The 21,059-nt window shown below is 44.6% G+C and overlaps 1 long non-coding RNA gene across 1 annotated transcript in view; it reads left to right on the top strand.

Moving 5' to 3' along the window:
* Nucleotides 1-2,055, top strand: part of LOC147997386 (uncharacterized) — an 18,344-nt gene extending 16,289 nt beyond the window's left edge. The window contains exons 2-3 of the long non-coding RNA XR_015647916.1: nt 736-934; nt 1,827-2,055. This is a non-coding gene — a long non-coding RNA (uncharacterized LOC147997386). The remainder of the gene's footprint in view (nt 1-735; nt 935-1,826) is intronic.
* Nucleotides 2,056-21,059: the final 19,004 nt, after the last annotated feature.

A 21,059-nucleotide genomic window follows, 5' to 3' on the forward strand; every position in this document is an offset into this window, starting at 1 on the left:
GATGTCCCTAACATATGGCGACGCATACTTTACTCGATCCACCTGGTATTGACTTCTGGCTTTTTTTTTTCAATTTATTAATGATATATCTATAATATATAATATATAATATATAATATATTATATATCGACCAGTTGGAAAACGAGGTCGACTAGTTGTCCTATGCCTTACATACAAAGCAGTGACTGGTACTTGCAGTACTATGATTTTTTTGTTTTTGTTTCTTTTTCTTTTTTTTCGGAGCTGGGGGACCGAACCCAGGGCCTTGCGCTTGCTAGCTAGGCAAGCACTCTACCACTGACCAACTGAGCTAAATCCCCAACCCCAGTACTATGTTTCCGCCCCCCCCCCTTTGGTTTACATTCAATTCTCTCTCTCTCTCTCTCTCTCTCTCTCTCTCTCTCTCTCTCTCTCTCTCTCTGTGTGTGTGTGTGTGTGACAGGGGAGGGTCGGCCAGTTGTCCCTTCCATTATAAGCAAACTGAAGGTATCAATTGGTCAGCTGAATAGTTCTCTGCTTTCCATTGTTCTCACCATCTCTCCAGTCGTATTTTTTATAAATATTGAATATTAAATATATGTGGGGGGGGTGTGGCTGTGTGTGCATGAGTTCCTAGGTACGAACCTGAGGGAGGGAGGGAGGGAGGAGGGAAGGAAGGAAGGGAGGGAGGGAAGGAAGGTCGACCAGTCAGCCTCCTTTCTTTTTTTTTAAAGTTATTTCCTCTTCTTTTCCAGAATTATTTATTTTGTGTCTATGAGTACACTGTAACTATCTTCAGACACACCAGAAGAAGGCCTCATCCCATTACCGATGGTTGGGAGCCACCATGTGCTTGCTGGGGATTGAAAACTCAGGACCTCTGGAGGAGCGGCCAGGGCTCTTAACCGCTGAGACATCTCTCCAGCCCTCTTTTTCCAGTTTTAAATAAGCCTCGTTAGTTGAGCGATCTGGGGAGTTGCTTTTCTTTCCAATTTGTGTGTGTGTGGGGGGGGCAGCAATGGATCCAGTATCCAATTCCCCTTTCTCTCGATAACATCTTATTACAGTAAGATGGCTCGATTTCATTTGCAATTACTTTCTTATTCTAGACGAAGGTTGATGAATAAATCTTCTTGTCGCTCCATGAAGGAGGGAATAAAATAATATTTGGCTAGGTCTATATTCCTTCATTTTTATTTCTCTTTGTTTCTTGTCCTTTCTTTAAAAGAAAGAGGTCAACAAATCGGTGTGTACCACCACCACCACCACCACCACCACCACCACCACCACCACCACCACCACCACCACCACCACCACCGAGTTGTAGGGATCCATTATGGGCCCCTGTCTGTCTGCCTGTCTGATTCATTCGTGTTTATTTAAACGTCCTCCAATGATGGTTGTGCAGTGAAAGAAATGCGTGCCCGAGCTCGAGCTCGTGCGCAAACACACACACACACACACACACACACACACACCACACGGGGGGGGGGCAATGGGGGGTGAGGAGGAGGAGGAGGAGGAGGAGGAGGAGGAGGAGGAGGAAAGCTTGGGTTGGGTGGTTTGAGGATTTGAAGGTTTAGCCCTGCAATGTTCCTTACAACTTAAAAACTTTGTGACACACAAAGCGATATTCATTTTCTCCTTCTACTTTTCACTCTGTAGACCAAGATGGCAGACTATATCAGCCTTTGTGGAATGTGACCTTGTATTGCTTTGCCCTACTCTGCTCTGCTCTGCTCTGCTCTGCTCAACTTAACAGACGTGTTTTTGCTTTTGTTTATGATTTTTGCTTGCTTGCTCGCTCGCTCCCATGACTTGACTGTGGTTTCCCTTTCTATTACAGCACGGTGACCAGACTGCCTTGGGGTAATCAGAAAGGAGGCCAGAAGCAGTCTTTTTTCTGACGCACTGAGACTACATACCAGCCGATTTGGAGGAAAAGATATCCCTCTCTCCCTCCCTCCCTCCCTCCCTCCCTCCCTCCCTCCCTCCCTCCCTCCCTCCCTCCCTTCCTCCTTGACCCATTTTCCCTCTTTCCCGATACACTCAATAAATTTAAAGTAAATCAATGAATCAAGTCTCTAGTAATTTATTTGTTGGGATTTATTTGTTGGAAATTATCCCTCCACACCTTCGCCCCTCCCCCCACCACTCGAGGATGTCTCCCTGGGGGGGGGGCGGGGGGGTTGGGTGGACTCGTGTAGGCATACCTCTCCTCCCTTGGCTTTCCGGTCCACTTCGCTCCAGCATACCTAACTCTTTGGAAATGGTAATAGAGTTCATGACACACCCTCACAGAGAGAGGAAGAGTCCGATCGTTCACTGATTCGCTCTCAGCCAGCCTCGCCCTGACAGCTCAGGCATGTCTAAATCCGAATGTGGGCAATATTTACATGACTTGACTTGGTGCTTCTAACTTTTTCTCTCTCTTTTTTTTTTTCTTCTTTAGTATTTTTTTCTTTACCCTACAAACAGCACACTGCAGCTGTCTTCGGACACACAGCAGATCGATCCCATAACAGAGGGTTGTGAGCCACCATGGGAATAGAACTCAGGACCTCTGGAAGAACACATTCAGAACTCTTAACTGCTGACTCCATTATTTCCGATTAATGTTTAATGTTTATTTTATTTTATTTTATTTTATTTTCGGAGCTGGGGACCGAACCCAGGGCCTTGTGCTTCCTAGGCAAGCGCTCTACCACTGAGCTAAATCCCCAACCCCAATGTTTAATGTTTAAATAAATAAACCTTGTAAAGAAATTAAGCATCTTAAAACCATAGGCATGTGCATCCCCTCCTCATTCGTTCATTCCCTCGCTCATTCATTCATTCATTCAGACAGACAGACAGACAGACAGACAGACAGACAGCAACCAAAGTCTAGCCTTTAACAAAGCAAGAAAGCATACCCTGCGGGACGCACAGATGAATTCCTGAGGCTTACCCTGCAGAGCTTACATGAGGCTTAGTAAAGGACTGACCTGACAACAGCTACCTACATACGTTGAAAAGTCTACCTGGTATTGACGGATGATGACAAACTGTATGTGTGATACAAAACTGTATGTGTGGTTCCCCTTATAACTCATCTCGAAGAGCCCAGCTGTTGGGGCTCGTTCTTTTGGGGGGAAATGGAGGCTTTTCATCTTTCCCAAAGCTCCTCCTAGATCCTTTCTGTCCATCTGTCCATCCGTCCGTCCGTCCGTCTGTCCGTCCGTCCGTCCATCAAATTCTACCCTAGGCCTGCCCTTAGGTTGGTGGTCGTCCATTGAGTGCTAGTGACTTCTGACTTGTCTCTGTCTTCCCCTCTGAGAACTGTATTTAGATCTGATGCAGGCACGCAGGCAGGCAGGCAGGCAGGCAGGCAGGCAGGCAGGCAGGCAGGCAGGCAGGCCCTCCCTCGTTTTGAAACAGACAGACAGACAGACAGACAGACAGACCAAAGGGTCAATGACTGACTGCACTTAAAGGGGCTGTTGACTCCTCTTTGGAGTTACCGCTGTTTAAAACTTGCTTGATAAAATAAAGTCATCGAATCCAAACTACGCAAAGGGGACACTATAACAAATTACGACTGCTTGTGTATATAGAAAACAGGGTTTTTTCTTTCCCTTATTCCATTATGTATGTTTGCTTTTCTTCAAGAATAAAACCGGCTAGGTGGTGCCTCGGAGACTTTTTTTTTTTTCCCCCCAGGAGTCCCTTCGGGCCCTGCCAGCGGGAGCCTGGACCTCTGAGGCCAGAGAGGGTGTGCTGTATCCCCGGCTCGCTCCCTCCCTCCTGGGATCAATCTAAAAAATGGACAGTTTTGGACACAAGCTTAAGTAATGTTCAGCTCATTCATGCAAGAGAGATGTAGGAAGGACAACACCCCCACCCCCACCCCCACCCCTACCCCCACCCGACCAAATAATACCCTAACCAATAAAAACTAGCTCCTTACTCCTCCGCCTGAGGATTTCTGCGGTCTCATGGTTTGTTCTTGGTTGTTGTTGTTGTTGTTGTTGTTGTTGTTGTTGTTTTGTTTTGTTTTGTTTTGTTTTGTTTTGTTTTGTGTTTTTCAGACTTTAAGACAAATGTAGGGGTTGGGGATTTAGCTCAGTGGTAGACCGCTTGCCTAGGAAGCACAAGGCCCCGGGTTCGGTCCTCAGCTCCGAAGAAAAAGGAAGAAAAAAACAAAAACAATAAGACAAATGCTTGTTGTGATTCTCATTTCATTTCAAGGCTGCTATTCTCTAAATCAGAAGGACTCCCTTACAATTCTTCATGGGTAAACTTGCTTTACATCCCTGACATCAACAACAAAAAGAATTCAGAAAGTGGTGATGGACCAATCTGTTTGGGTGTTTCTTGCCTGCTTGACCTTGACTCGCACAAGAGAGCATAGAGAATAAAATAAAGTAGGTGGATGGAGAGATGGCACCGTCGTTAAGAGCACTGATTGCTCTTACAGCGGTCCTGAGTTCAATACCCAGCCAACACATGGCGGCTTGCAACCATCTGTAATTGTCAATCATGCCCTCTTCTGGGGTGTCTGAAGACACCTACAGGGTACTCGAATAGACATAAAACAAACAAACAAACAAACAAACAAACAAATCTTTAACAATTAAAAACAAAAAGAATAAAATAAAGCGAAGGACCCGCCTTGGAGACCTGCCCGGTATTGCTCCAGAGTCTACTTTTTAAAACACAGAGGTAGGGGTTGGGGTTTTAGCTCAGTGGTAGAGTCCTTGCCTAGCAAGCTCAAGGACCTGGGTTCAGTCCTCAGCTCTGGGAGAAGAAAAAAAATACACACACACACACACACACACACAGAGAGAGAGAGAGAGAGAGAGAGAGAGAGAGAGAGAGAGTTTGACAGCAATAAAAAACAAAACAAAACCACTTTAAAATACAGAGATGTAAGGATACTCAGAGGGCTCAGAGGAAGCAACCAAGTGTTTGTTATATGGGTGCCAACAATATGGTTCATCTCTTCTTCTCTTCCACGTGGCATGGTGGCCAAGGTGGTGGGGAAACCACACAGTGAAAGGAATTGAACTACAGCACACAAGCAAGTCTCCCTCCCAGACATGAATAAAACTGAAATTAGGCTAAATGTACAATGAAAGGAAGCCAGGTGTTCGTGCATGTCTTTATTTCCATCATTCAAGAGGCAGAGGTGTTTAGAACTGTGTCTCTGTGAGATAGAGGAAGGCAGGCAGGCAGGCAGGCAGGCAGGCAGGCAGGCAGGCAGGCAGGCAGGCCTGATCTAGGTACTGATTTCCAGGTCTATGTGCAGACACCCCTGACTCAAATAAAGGAGTGAAAAGGAAAAAAAAATACAATTCACCTGGAAGGGTCAGCCAGCCATCAGATGCAGTGAACTAGAAAATTGGGATTCTCAACTGAGGCCTGTTCCCTCCCTCCCTCCCTCCCTCCCTCCCTCCCTCCCTCCCTCCCTCCCTTCCTTCCTTCCTTCCTTCCTTCCTTCCTTCCTTCCTGGCTTACAGACAGCCAGGTCCAAGCCCAAAAGAGTCCAGCAAGGAGCTTAGAGACTATGAGAGAGTGCACAGGTGTTCTAGGGAGGAATCAGCTCACCACCCAGCATCCCCATTTGGGTTCTTGTGCAATCGACACAGGGAGATTGACAATCTGGAATTTAGTGAGAAATCAAACAAGGGACACAGAATGCAAAATATTTATTTACACAGCAAGTGGGTCAGTTGGATTAGCAAGCTAGGACACCCACCCCCGACCCCATCCCAGCCCCCTACCACTGCCGGGTCTCCCTTCCTTGTTATCCCTTTCTCATGCCTCCCTCAATATGGGCACACAGGACCAGGAACATGTTTCTCTCAAAAACGCGTTTTCTGCTGTGAACTCAGTCTGGCAGAGAGTGAGTGGGTGAAGGATCCCTAAAGACCAGAGGGTTTATTAGAGGAAGGCTACCTCACAGTGTTCTTCACACCAGGAACAACAACAACAACAACAACAACAACAACAACAACAACAACAACAGCAACAGCAACAGCAACAGCAACAGCAACAGCAACAGCAACAATGAATCAACAAATGGTGGACAGGAGATGAGCAGGGATGCTGGGGGGATGGGAGGGAGGGTAGGGCTGGTGAATCTGCACCTCCCTGAAGGTCTGCCTGTGAAATACTGGTTGATATATGCCTAGTTGAGGACAATATTCCCCTCTCCTGTGGTTTTCAATGGGACATGACTTCATTGCCAGAGACTATGGAATTGTTTCCATTTTCCCCTTCAAGAACTGTGTTTAGATCTGTTACAGACAGGCTCTGGGTTTTGAAACAAACAAACAAACAAACACACACACACACACACACACACACACACACACACACACACACACACAACGAGAGAGAGAGAGAGAGAGAGAGAGAGAGAGAGAGAGAGAGAATAGAGAAAAACAGAGACAGACACAAGAGAATTTGATCTCTCTCTCTCTCTCTCTCTCTCTCTCTCTCTCTCTCTCTTTCTCTCCCCCTCCCCCCTCCCCTAGTTTCTCAGACTGGGTTTCTCTGTATTCGTCTGTAGGGCGGGAAGGACTGAAACTCTCAGATTCACCTTTCTCTGCCTCCCTAGTGCTGCTTTGATGGTAGTTTGGGGAGATTGGGATAGGAAGTAAAAAAGCTTGAGTGCTGATATCAAAGCCTCCCCTCCCCCCCACATGCATGCATGCATACACACACACACACACACACACACACACACACACACACACACACACCCCTACCTGTCTCCTTCACACAGTTATTAAAAACTTTTTAACTGTGATTTAGAAAGTGTCTAGGGCTGGAGAGATGGCTCAGCGGTTAAGAGCACCCGATTACTCTTCCAGAGGTCCTGAGTTCAATTCCCAGCAACCACATGGTGGCTCACAACCATCTGTAAAGAGATCCGAAGCCCTCTTCTGGTGTATCTGAAGACAGCTACAGTGTACTTATATATAATAAATGAATAAATCTTTAAAAAAAAAAAAAAAAAAGAAAGTGTCTAGATCATAGCTTCAGAGTCAGCACATCCTCTCCATACAGAAGACACTGACTGACTGACTGACTGACTGACTGACGGACGGACGGACGGACGGACGGACGGACACACACACACACACACACACACACACACACACACACACACACACACACAATACATATTTATATATTTAAAATGATGCTTAAAAAAAACCCGTCTTCCTGTATAACGGAGGTTTAAAGGGAATCTGGCTGACAGCACGTTTTTGTGGTGTTTTAATTCCTTTTTTTTTTTTTTAACCAAATAGGAGGGAGATCTGTTGTCCCTTTTATTAAAAGCCAAAGTATTAAGTGGCGAGCCGATGTTTCAACTTTCACCATTCTGTTCCTTTCACCAAAAAGAGGGGGTTCTTTGGCTTTTCCTTTCCTTTTTGAAACAAAACCAGTTGGCCTAGCTTCCCTGTTCCTTTTCCCTCTTCCACGGTATGCTCGATGAAATAAAGTAAACAAATGAAGTTTCTAGTTATGTATTTGTTTGGGAGACCCGAACTATCTCTCAAGAGAGAGTTGCGGGTGTTGGGGATTTAGCTCAGTGGTAGAGCGCTTGCCTAGCAAGCGCAAGGCCCTGGGTTCGGTCCCCAGCTACGGAAAAAGAAAAAAAAAAAAGAAAAAAAAAAAAAGAAAGAAAGAAAGAAAGAAAGAAAGAAAGAAAGAAAGAAAAGAAAAAAAGAAAAGGAAAAAAAAAAGAGCGAGTTGCATCTCCCCGCCGCCCCCCCACACACAAGGCCTCCTCCCTGTATGTGGGGGGAGGGGGAGGGGTGGACAGGAGCTAGCTGAGAGGGGGTGGGGTGGGGCGGGGCTGGAGAATATGCAGGTCCCTGAAGGTCAGTCGGGGAAATACTGCTGCTGCCCTAGCACGCTTCAGTGCCTCTTTAGAGTTTAGAGTTTTCTAAAGTTTTCTGCCTGAAATCAGCGAGTGATGATTTCACTGTGAAATGATGTCTGATCATCGCTCTCGCTGTCCTGTCAGGGCTCCGGCTCCTGGCAAATGTCTGACTGAAGGAAACCTTAGTTAGACTCACACCCAGCTGTTTGGAAATGGTAATGGAGTTGATAGCACACCCTGGGGGAAAGAGGCAGACTCCCTTTTTGCTCACTCTCAATTCCCAGCCTCGCCTTGCCAGCTCGGGGATTTCTAAGTAAGGGTGAATCTGGACCATATATGTACAGGGTTTGGCGTTTCTGATTCATGTTTAATGTTTAGTTAAATAAAGCTTGTCAAGGGCTGGAGAGATGGCTCCGAGGTTAAGAGCACTCACCGCTCTGCTCTTCCAGAGGTCCTGAGTTCGATTCCACAGAAACCACATGGTGGCTCACAACCCTCTGCAAAGGGATATCCCATGCACTCTACTGCCCTGTGTATATGAAAAGGGCTTTAGTGTACTCAATGTAAGTGAAAATAAATAAGTAAACCTTTAAAAGAATGAAACAAAATGAAGCTTGCAAAGAAATTGAGCATCTTAAAATGCCAGGCACGTTTATCCGCTCCTTTTTTTTTATTTCGTGTGTGGATCACATAACCACAGAGGTGGTTCCCCTTTCCTTAACCTCGACAGCCCAACTGGGACAGAAGTGCAAACTATCATCTACCTATCTGGGAGTGGAGTGGTTGGATACAGGGAGATGGAGCATTTGCAGTTAGTAAAGTTCTGATGTCGGTTTTTATTTCCTTTCATTTTTGGATAGATATCGGGAGCCTTTTTTTTTTTTAAGTACAAATTTTGTTTTCTGTGCAACATTCTGATCATAGTTTCCCATCGCAAAGCTCTTTCCAGATCCTTCCTCCCCATCCACCACCCCGTACTAACCCAGGCCTGCCCTTAGATGTGGTTGATGCATACCCAGGTGAGTCTCCATTGGAGAAAGGACGATATTCCCATCTCCTATGACTGTCAATGGCCGATGACCTAAATGCCAGTGACTTCGGACTTGACTCCATTTTCCCCTCTGAGAACTGGGTTTGGATCTGTTGAATGCAGGCAGGCCCTCGGTTTTGAAACAAACAAACAAACAAACAAACAAACAAACAAACACACCAAAAAATATTTAAAGCAGGCAACAACTGCCTGCACGCCAAGAGACTGTTGACTCCTCTTTGGAGATAGTACGATGTGAAACTTGCTTAATAAAGTAGAGTCCACACAACACAAAGGGAACACTTTAACAAATTATGAAGGAGAGAGGGGGGGGGGTATGTTTATCTACCTCCTCTTGTTTCTCAGACTAGAGATTTCATCTTCCTCTGTCTCTCGAGTGCTGGTGGCTTTGCTGCTGGTTTGGGGGGGGGATTGGGATAGGGATAGGAAGAGAAAAGGCTTGAGTGCTGATTTTAAAGCTCTCTCTCTCTCTAAAGCTCTCTCTCTCTAAAGCTCTCTCTCTCTCTCTCCCCCCCTCCTTCTCTCTCTCTTTACACACACACACACACACACACACACACACACACACACACACACACTCACTTCCTAGGATGAAAGAAAAGAAATGAAAAGGAAGGCACCCATGGTGATGCATGACTTTGATCTCACTTTGGTCTCAGCACTGGAGAGGAAGATAGGAAGACCTATCTAGATGCAACGTGAAGAAGGCCTATGTCAGATGAGTTAATGGCTAGGGAACTGTTAGCTGGCTAGTCTGCCATTTTGTTGCAGTTGCTAGTATTATAAGGACACTTTCTCATTGGTTGTTTCTGCTGTTGCTGCCAGAATTCATTACATATTCTGTTAGGCTCTTCTGTGTGATAACACACTCAGAAACCGAACACTGTTGAAGTCAGTCTAACTGCTTTCTTTGTTGTCTAGTTACCCGCAATAATCTTGGACCTGAACTGAACACCCAGCAGCACTTCCCGCACCCACCCATGTATAAGCTTTTATAACCTGGACCACCAACACTAGAGCGACAGGGCAGACAGAGACTATTTGGAACCGGACTTCCATTTTGAGTTTTTGTTTGTGTTCTTGTTTTTTTCTCCTGTCCTGTCCTGTCCTGTCCTGTCCTGTCCTGTCCTGTCCTGTCCTATCCTGTCCTCTCTGTCTGTATGTCTGTCTGTCTGTCTGTCTGTCTGTCTGTCTGTCTGTAAATCCACACATATAGTTCTTTCCACATCTTATATCTCAAAACAAATAATGCTTGCTGTGATCCTCATTTCATTCAAGGGTACTACTCTCTAGACCAGAGGAGCCCCCTTACAATTCTCCACAGGTAGTGATGACCGGAGTGTTCAGTGCGACTAAGCAGGAATTATATGGTTGCCGCCATTATGCTTGATCTTACCGAAGGTAGGGTTGCGGGGCATGGTTGCCACGATGGCGACCAGTAGACCGTGATTGAGGAGACCGAACAATAATTAACCTACAATTCTCCCTCTCTGTCAACTGTTTCTCTGTCACTCTCTGTCTCTCTTCCCTCCTTCCCTCCCCCGTCTCTCAGACCTGAATGAGCATTGGAACTAAAGTAAATGTACATGTGAAAAGAAGCCAGGTGTGGTGCTGCATGTCTTTGATTGCATCACTTGAGAGGTGAAGGTGGGTAGAACTCTGTGAGCAGGCTGCAGACCTGAACCAGGTACTGATTTCCAGGGCTTTTGTGCAAAGACCCCTGACTCAACTAAAGAAATGAGGAGGAAAATAAAGAAACAGATACAATTAACTTGGAATAAACCAAACAAACTAAGAAAAAGGAAAGGCAGTAATGGAGTGGCCTGGCTTACAGAGGAGGGGCAGACATTTATCTGCCATTGCCTCCTCGGTTGAACACACAAACACACGCATGGGGGAGGGGGGAGAGACAGAGACAGAGAGAGACAGAGAGACAGAGAGAGGAAGAGAGACAGAGACAGGGAGACAGAGAGAGAGACAGACACAGAGAGAGAGAGACAGACAGACAGAGACAGAGAGACACAGAAAATTCGATCCCTGTCTCTCTCTCTCTCTCTCTCTCTCTCTCTCTCTCTCTCTCTCTCTCTCTCTCTCTCATCACAGGCTGAGCTCAGGGACAGTGAGTTCCACACTCACTCAGAGAAAAACTCTGTCTCCAGTCACCCTCACCCACACGCCTTCAAAATGATCCATTGTACTATTTTAGATTTATGTCTGAGGAGCCCCTCTCCCTCCGCCTCCTCCTGTTACGTTGTAGAAACGTTTAATCCCAAACAGGGCTTCTCTCCTACCCTGCCTTGATGATTCTGTTCCTGGATAAAAGATACACAAGCTTTATTATCTACAGGAAGCCTTAAATAGCACTAGAAGACCTGGGCAGGCAGATATCTACCCTCTAGGTTGTTAGTTTTGGGGGTTTTGTTTGTTTGTTTGTTTTTGTGTTTTTTGTTGTTGTTTTTAATTTTTTTAGATTTGTTTTTTATTTATCTGAGTATGCTGCAGTTATCTTCAGACACACCAGAAGAGATCAATCAGATCTCATTACAGATGGTTGTGAGCCACCATGTGGTTGCTGGCAATTGAACTCAGGACGTCTGGAAGAGCAGTCAGTGCTCTTAACCGCTGAGCCATCTCTCCAGCCCCTGTTGTTGTTTTTTGTTTTGGTCAAAAACCTGGATTCTCGGGGTTGGGGATTTAGCTCAGTGGTAGAGCGCTTGCCTAGCAAGCGCAAGGCCCTGGGAAGAGCAAGGTCCCCAGCTCCGGAAAAAAAGAAAAGAGGAAGAAAAAACAAACAAAACAAACAAAACAAAAAAAACCCTCTGGATTCTCAGGAGCTGTGTGGTGTGTCCTCTTATGTTCTGGTGCCCTCTTCTGGCATGCAGACATATAGGAATCAGAGAGAGCCCACATTTTTGTCCAGGAACAAACAAACTGCCAAACTGCCAAACAAACAACAAAGGATTGTAGGTTTTGACTGGCTCTGTAGGTTTCAGAGAAAGGCAGGGCAGACCTCTGTGAGTTTGGGACTAGACTACTCTACCGAGCAAGTTCCAGGGAGGGATTCCACAGGAGCACAGTGGACTGGACAAAATTTTGACTTTGTAATTTTATTTTTTGCCCAATTGGGATTTATGATTTGATTGTCACAAAACTTATACCTTTCATTTTATTTTATTTTCGGCCAAAATTTCATTTTCAGTTTCACTTCCGATTTAACTTTTAATTTCTTGTCGCGCTTATGTTCGGATCGAGTTAATTCTCTGGGGAGCTGTGCCCTTGCCACTGGTGCTGGCAGAAGGGGATCCCGAGATCTAGAGGTTCTGTGTGGTGGGCTGTGTGGCAGAGGAAAAAAATGAAATTAAGAACATATATAAATCTATGGATTTGTATAAGGAGAAACGTATGGTATGGTGGGAAGATGTAAGGGAGAGAAAAATAAAAAAAAAAAGATAGATAGATAGATAGATAGATAGATAGATAGATAGATAGATAGAGTGATTCATGCTCCCAGCCTCCTATGTACAGAGTTCCCCGAGGCGTTTTTACTCGCCAAATAAAGACTGCGGTGTTTCCCAACACACCATGTGAATGTCCGTGGCTGTCGAAATTATTTCATTTATGTTTTTCACGTTTGTCGTCCGTGTCACTTCAAAGGCCATTGTGACTTCAGTCTTGTTATTGATTCATATATGCTTTCTATTTCTTTTCATTTTTCAAAACCTTTTTGTCTAAATTGTATTTGTCATTCACCTTGATTTAAACATTTATTAAAGTCCAGTTTGCCATTTATTCGTATTTACTCGTACTTTATTATTATTTTATAAATTTATTCCATCATTTCGTTTCAGTCGTCTATATTTGCCCTTCCTCTCGTTCCCGCTTTTCTTTTTTTTTCTTTTTTCTTTTTTCTTTTTTCAGAGCTGGGGACTGAACCCAGGGCCTTGCATTTGCTAGGCAAGCACTCTACCACAGAGCTAAATCCCCAACCCCGTCGTTCCCACTTTATGTCTGTTAACATTTAATTGTTTTATCTCCCTTGTCCTTCTGTGTCCCTCGTCTTAATTTCTGCTTTATTGTTTTCTTTTTTTTTTTTTAATTTATTTATTTAACGCATGTGAGTACACTGTAGCTGTCTTCAGACACACCAGAAGAGGGCATCAGATCTCATTACAGATGGTTGTGAGCCACCATGTGGTTGCTGGGATTTGAACTCAGGACCTCTGGGAGAGCGGTCAGTGCTCTTAACCGCTGAGCCATCTCTCCATCCCATCTGTTTTATTGTTTACATCGCACTTACTCTGTTTTTATGGCGATCTATTAACTTTTTTCCATGTCAGTCGTCGGTATCTGTTGATCACCTTGATTTTATTTTTTTTTTTCTTTTTTCTTTTTTTCGGAGCTGGGGACCGAACCCAGGGCCTTACTCTTGCTAGGCAAGCGCTCTACCACTGAGCTAAATCCCCAACCCCGATCACCTTGATTTTTGTTTTATTGTTTATTCACATTGACTCTTTATTCATTATTATTTTTAAGTAAAATAAAATAAATAAAATTTAAATATGGTAAAAATATTTGTTAAACAGATATTAAAAGGGAGGTCTACAGCAGATTTTTAAACTAACGGGCACACACACACACACACACACACACACACACACACAAATATCTCCCAGAGGTCCTGAGTTCAATTACCAGCAACCACAAGGTGGCTGACAACCATCTGTAATGGGATCTGATGCTCTCTTCTGGTGTGTCTGAAAATAGCTACAGTGTACTCTTACGCATAAATAAAATAAATAAATCTTTAAAAAAAAAATAAAATATGAGGTTGGCTCTCTTTGCTCCTCTCTTTGCTCTTTTGCTCTTCCTCTCTTCCCCTCTTCCCCTTTGTCCCTTCTCTCCCCATTCCCCTCCCAAATTCTCTCCACGTGCTCATGACTGGCCTTTACTCTCTTCTTCTACCTTTCTTCTCTCATTAAACCTCTCCGTGGAGGGGGAGGGGTGTGTGTGTGAGTGGGGGGAGGGGGGAATGAGGTTGACCAGTCTTCCTGTGTAACAGAGGTTTAAAAGGAGGCTGGTCGACAAAACGTTTTTTTTTGTGGTTTTTATTCTCTCTCTCTCTCTCTCTCTCTCTCTCTCTCTCTCTCTCTTTCTCTCTCTCTCTCTTAATCAACTCGGAAGTCGATCTGCTGTCCCTTTTATTAAAAGCCAAAGTATTAAGTGGCGAGCCGATGTTTCAACTTTCACCATTCTGTTCCTTTCACCAAAAAGAGGGGGTTCTTTGGCTTTTCCTTTCCTTTTTGAAACAAAACGAAAGGAGGAGCTCGACCAGTTGGCCTAGCTTCCCTGTTCCTTTTCCCTCTTCCACGGTATGCTCGATGAAATAAAGTAAATAAATGAAGTTTCTAGTTATGTATTTGTTTGGGAGACCCGAACTCTCTCTCAAGAGAGAGTTGCATCTTCCCGCTGCCGCCCCCCCCCCCCACACACACACAAGGCCTCCTCCCTGTATGTGGGGGGAGGGGGAGGGGTGGACAGGAGCTAGCTGAGAGGGGGTGGGGTGGGGCGGGGCTGGAGAATATGCAGGTCCCTGAAGGTCAGTCGGGGAAGTACTGCTGCTGCCCTAGCACGCTTCAGTGCCTCTTTAGAGTTTAGAGTTTTCTAAAGTTTTCTGCCTGAAATCAGCGAGTGATGATTTCACTGTGAAATGATGTCTGATCATCGCTCTCGCTGTCCTGTCAGGGCTCCGGCTCCTGGCAAATGTCTGACTGAAGGAAACCTTAGTTAGACTCACACCCAGCTGTTTGGAAATGGTAATGGAGTTGATAGCACACCCTGGGGGAAAGAGGCAGACTCCCTTTTTGCTCACTCTCAATTCCCAGCCTCGCCCTGCCAGCTCGGGGATTTCTAAGTAAGGGTGAATCTGGACCATATATGTACAGGGTTTGGCGTTTCTGATTCATGTTTAATGTTTAGTTAAATAAAGCTTGTCAAGGGCTGGAGAGATGGCTCTCCACAGAGGTGGTTCCCCTTTTCTTAACCCAACTGGGACAGAAGTGCAAACTATCATCTACCTATCTGGGAGTGGAGTGGTTGGATACAGGGAGATGGAGCATTTGCAGTTAGTAAAGTTCTGCTGTCGGTTTTGTTTTGTTTTGTTTTGTTTTGTTTTGTTTCCTTTCATTTTTGGATAGATTTTTTGGATAGCCTTTTTTTTTTTTTCTTTTTAAATACAAATTTTGTTTTCTGTGCAACATTCTGATCATAGTTTCCCATCGCAAAGCTCTTTCCAGATCCTTCCTCCCCATCCACCACCCCGTACTAACCCAGGCCTGCCCTTAGATGTGGTTGATGCATACCCAGGTGAGTCTCCATTGGAGAAAGGACGATATTCCCATCTCCTATGACTGTCAATGGCCGATGACCTAAATGCCAGTGACTTCGGACTTGACTCCATTTTCCCCTCTGAGAACTGGGTTTGGATCTGTTGAATGCAGGCAGGCCCTCGGTTTTGAAACAAACAAACAAACAAACAAACAAACAAACAAACAAACACACCAAAAAATATTTAAAGCAGGCAACAACTGCCTGCACGCCAAGAGACTGTTGACTCCTCTTTGGAGATAGTACGATGTGAAACTTGCTTAATAAAGTAGAGTCCACACAACACAAAGGGAACACTTTAACAAATTATGAAGGAGAGAGGGGGGGGGGTATGTTTATCTACCTCCTCTTGTTTCTCAGACTAGAGATTTCATCTTCCTCTGTCTCTCGAGTGCTGGTGGCTTTGCTGCTGGTTTGGGGGGGGGATTGGGATAGGGATAGGAAGAGAAAAGGCTTGAGTGCTGATTTTAAAGCTCTCTCTCTCTCTAAAGCTCTCTCTCTCTAAAGCTCTCTCTCTCTCTCTCCCCCCCTCCTTCTCTCTCTCTTTACACACACACACACACACACACACACACACACACACACACACACACACTCACTTCCTAGGATGAAAGAAAAGAAATGAAAAGGAAGGCACCCATGGTGATGCATGACTTTGATCTCACTTTGGTCTCAGCACTGGAGAGGAAGATAGGAAGACCTATCTAGATGCAACGTGAAGAAGGCCTATGTCAGATGAGTTAATGGCTAGGGAACTGTTAGCTGGCTAGTCTGCCATTTTGTTGCAGTTGCTAGTATTATAAGGACACTTTCTCATTGGTTGTTTCTGCTGTTGCTGCCAGAATTCATTACATATTCTGTTAGGCTCTTCTGTGTGATAACACACTCAGAAACCGAACACTGTTGAAGTCAGTCTAACTGCTTTCTTTGTTGTCTAGTTACCCGCAATAATCTTGGACCTGAACTGAACACCCAGCAGCACTTCCCGCACCCACCCATGTATAAGCTTTTATAACCTGGACCACCAACACTAGAGCGACAGGGCAGACAGAGACTATTTGGAACCGGACTTCCATTTTGAGTTTTTGTTTGTGTTCTTGTTTTTTTCTCCTGTCCTGTCCTGTCCTGTCCTGTCCTGTCCTGTCCTGTCCTGTCCTGTCCTATCCTGTCCTCTCTGTCTGTATGTCTGTCTGTCTGTCTGTCTGTCTGTCTGTCTGTCTGTAAATCCACACATATAGTTCTTTCCACATCTTATATCTCAAAACAAATAATGCTTGCTGTGATCCTCATTTCATTCAAGGGTACTACTCTCTAGACCAGAGGAGCCCCCTTACAATTCTCCACAGGTAGTGATGACCGGAGTGTTCAGTGCGACTAAGCAGGAATTATATGGTTGCCGCCATTATGCTTGATCTTACCGAAGGTAGGGTTGCGGGGCATGGTTGCCACGATGGCGACCAGTAGACCGTGATTGAGGAGACCGAACAATAATTAACCTACAATTCTCCCTCTCTGTCAACTGTTTCTCTGTCACTCTCTGTCTCTCTTCCCTCCTTCCCTCCCCCGTCTCTCAGACCTGAATGAGCATTGGAACTAAAGTAAATGTACATGTGAAAAGAAGCCAGGTGTGGTGCTGCATGTCTTTGATTGCATCACTTGAGAGGTGAAGGTGGGTAGAACTCTGTGAGCAGGCTGCAGACCTGAACCAGGTACTGATTTCCAGGGCTTTTGTGCAAAGACCCCTGACTCAACTAAAGAAATGAGGAGGAAAATAAAGAAACAGATACAATTAACTTGGAATAAACCAAACAAACTAAGAAAAAGGAAAGGCAGTAATGGAGTGGCCTGGCTTACAGAGGAGGGGCAGACATTTATCTGCCATTGCCTCCTCGGTTGAACACACAAACACACGCATGGGGGAGGGGGGAGAGACAGAGACAGAGAGAGACAGAGAGACAGAGAGAGGAAGAGAGACAGAGACAGGGAGACAGAGAGAGAGACAGACACAGAGAGAGAGAGACAGACAGACAGAGACAGAGAGACACAGAAAATTCGATCCCTGTCTCTCTCTCTCTCTCTCTCTCTCTCTCTCTCTCTCTCTCTCTCTCTCATCACAGGCTGAGCTCAGGGACAGTGAGTTCCACACTCACTCAGAGAAAAACTCTGTCTCCAGTCACCCTCACCCACACGCCTTCAAAATGATCCATTGTACTATTTTAGATTTATGTCTGAGGAGCCCCTCTCCCTCCGCCTCCTCCTGTTACGTTGTAGAAACGTTTAATCCCAAACAGGGCTTCTCTCCTACCCTGCCTTGATGATTCTGTTCCTGGATAAAAGATACACAAGCTTTATTATCTACAGGAAGCCTTAAATAGCACTAGAAGACCTGGGCAGGCAGATATCTACCCTCTAGGTTGTTAGTTTTGGGGGTTTTGTTTGTTTGTTTGTTTTTGTGTTTTTTGTTGTTGTTTTTAATTTTTTTAGATTTGTTTTTTATTTATCTGAGTATGCTGCAGTTATCTTCAGACACACCAGAAGAGATCAATCAGATCTCATTACAGATGGTTGTGAGCCACCATGTGGTTGCTGGCAATTGAACTCAGGACGTCTGGAAGAGCAGTCAGTGCTCTTAACCGCTGAGCCATCTCTCCAGCCCCTGTTGTTGTTTTTTGTTTTGGTCAAAAACCTGGATTCTCGGGGTTGGGGATTTAGCTCAGTGGTAGAGCGCTTGCCTAGCAAGCGCAAGGCCCTGGGAAGAGCAAGGTCCCCAGCTCCGGAAAAAAAGAAAAGAGGAAGAAAAAACAAACAAAACAAACAAAACAAAAAAAACCCTCTGGATTCTCAGGAGCTGTGTGGTGTGTCCTCTTATGTTCTGGTGCCCTCTTCTGGCATGCAGACATATAGGAATCAGAGAGAGCCCACATTTTTGTCCAGGAACAAACAAACTGCCAAACTGCCAAACAAACAACAAAGGATTGTAGGTTTTGACTGGCTCTGTAGGTTTCAGAGAAAGGCAGGGCAGACCTCTGTGAGTTTGGGACTAGACTACTCTACCGAGCAAGTTCCAGGGAGGGATTCCACAGGAGCACAGTGGACTGGACAAAATTTTGACTTTGTAATTTTATTTTTTGCCCAATTGGGATTTATGATTTGATTGTCACAAAACTTATACCTTTCATTTTATTTTATTTTCGGCCAAAATTTCATTTTCAGTTTCACTTCCGATTTAACTTTTAATTTCTTGTCGCGCTTATGTTCGGATCGAGTTAATTCTCTGGGGAGCTGTGCCCTTGCCACTGGTGCTGGCAGAAGGGGATCCCGAGATCTAGAGGTTCTGTGTGGTGGGCTGTGTGGCAGAGGAAAAAAATGAAATTAAGAACATATATAAATCTATGGATTTGTATAAGGAGAAACGTATGGTATGGTGGGAAGATGTAAGGGAGAGAAAAATAAAAAAAAAAAGATAGATAGATAGATAGATAGATAGATAGATAGATAGATAGAGTGATTCATGCTCCCAGCCTCCTATGTACAGAGTTCCCCGAGGCGTTTTTACTCGCCAAATAAAGACTGCGGTGTTTCCCAACACACCATGTGAATGTCCGTGGCTGTCGAAATTATTTCATTTATGTTTTTCACGTTTGTCGTCCGTGTCACTTCAAAGGCCATTGTGACTTCAGTCTTGTTATTGATTCATATATGCTTTCTATTTCTTTTCATTTTTCAAAACCTTTTTGTCTAAATTGTATTTGTCATTCACCTTGATTTAAACATTTATTAAAGTCCAGTTTGCCATTTATTCGTATTTACTCGTACTTTATTATTATTTTATAAATTTATTCCATCATTTCGTTTCAGTCGTCTATATTTGCCCTTCCTCTCGTTCCCGCTTTTCTTTTTTTTTCTTTTTTCTTTTTTCTTTTTTCAGAGCTGGGGACTGAACCCAGGGCCTTGCATTTGCTAGGCAAGCACTCTACCACAGAGCTAAATCCCCAACCCCGTCGTTCCCACTTTATGTCTGTTAACATTTAATTGTTTTATCTCCCTTGTCCTTCTGTGTCCCTCGTCTTAATTTCTGCTTTATTGTTTTCTTTTTTTTTTTTTAATTTATTTATTTAACGCATGTGAGTACACTGTAGCTGTCTTCAGACACACCAGAAGAGGGCATCAGATCTCATTACAGATGGTTGTGAGCCACCATGTGGTTGCTGGGATTTGAACTCAGGACCTCTGGGAGAGCGGTCAGTGCTCTTAACCGCTGAGCCATCTCTCCATCCCATCTGTTTTATTGTTTACATCGCACTTACTCTGTTTTTATGGCGATCTATTAACTTTTTTCCATGTCAGTCGTCGGTATCTGTTGATCACCTTGATTTTATTTTTTTTTTTCTTTTTTCTTTTTTTCGGAGCTGGGGACCGAACCCAGGGCCTTACTCTTGCTAGGCAAGCGCTCTACCACTGAGCTAAATCCCCAACCCCGATCACCTTGATTTTTGTTTTATTGTTTATTCACATTGACTCTTTATTCATTATTATTTTTAAGTAAAATAAAATAAATAAAATTTAAATATGGTAAAAATATTTGTTAAACAGATATTAAAAGGGAGGTCTACAGCAGATTTTTAAACTAACGGGCACACACACACACACACACACACACACACACACACACAAATATCTCCCAGAGGTCCTGAGTTCAATTACCAGCAACCACAAGGTGGCTGACAACCATCTGTAATGGGATCTGATGCTCTCTTCTGGTGTGTCTGAAAATAGCTACAGTGTACTCTTACGCATAAATAAAATAAATAAATCTTTAAAAAAAAAATAAAATATGAGGTTGGCTCTCTTTGCTCCTCTCTTTGCTCTTTTGCTCTTCCTCTCTTCCCCTCTTCCCCTTTGTCCCTTCTCTCCCCATTCCCCTCCCAAATTCTCTCCACGTGCTCATGACTGGCCTTTACTCTCTTCTTCTACCTTTCTTCTCTCATTAAACCTCTCCGTGGAGGGGGAGGGGTGTGTGTGTGAGTGGGGGGAGGGGGGAATGAGGTTGACCAGTCTTCCTGTGTAACAGAGGTTTAAAAGGAGGCTGGTCGACAAAACGTTTTTTTTTGTGGTTTTTATTCTCTCTCTCTCTCTCTCTCTCTCTCTCTCTCTCTCTCTCTCTTTCTCTCTCTCTCTCTTAATCAACTCGGAAGTCGATCTGCTGTCCCTTTTATTAAAAGCCAAAGTATTAAGTGGCGAGCCGATGTTTCAACTTTCACCATTCTGTTCCTTTCACCAAAAAGAGGGGGTTCTTTGGCTTTTCCTTTCCTTTTTGAAACAAAACGAAAGGAGGAGCTCGACCAGTTGGCCTAGCTTCCCTGTTCCTTTTCCCTCTTCCACGGTATGCTCGATGAAATAAAGTAAATAAATGAAGTTTCTAGTTATGTATTTGTTTGGGAGACCCGAACTCTCTCTCAAGAGAGAGTTGCATCTTCCCGCTGCCGCCCCCCCCCCCCACACACACACAAGGCCTCCTCCCTGTATGTGGGGGGAGGGGGAGGGGTGGACAGGAGCTAGCTGAGAGGGGGTGGGGTGGGGCGGGGCTGGAGAATATGCAGGTCCCTGAAGGTCAGTCGGGGAAGTACTGCTGCTGCCCTAGCACGCTTCAGTGCCTCTTTAGAGTTTAGAGTTTTCTAAAGTTTTCTGCCTGAAATCAGCGAGTGATGATTTCACTGTGAAATGATGTCTGATCATCGCTCTCGCTGTCCTGTCAGGGCTCCGGC

The sequence above is a fragment of the Rattus norvegicus genome, unplaced genomic scaffold (genome assembly GCF_021556685.1).
Source record: "Rattus norvegicus strain SHRSP/BbbUtx unplaced genomic scaffold, alternate assembly SHRSP_T2T unassigned-0000159, whole genome shotgun sequence".
NCBI lineage: Eukaryota > Metazoa > Chordata > Mammalia > Rodentia > Muridae > Rattus > Rattus norvegicus.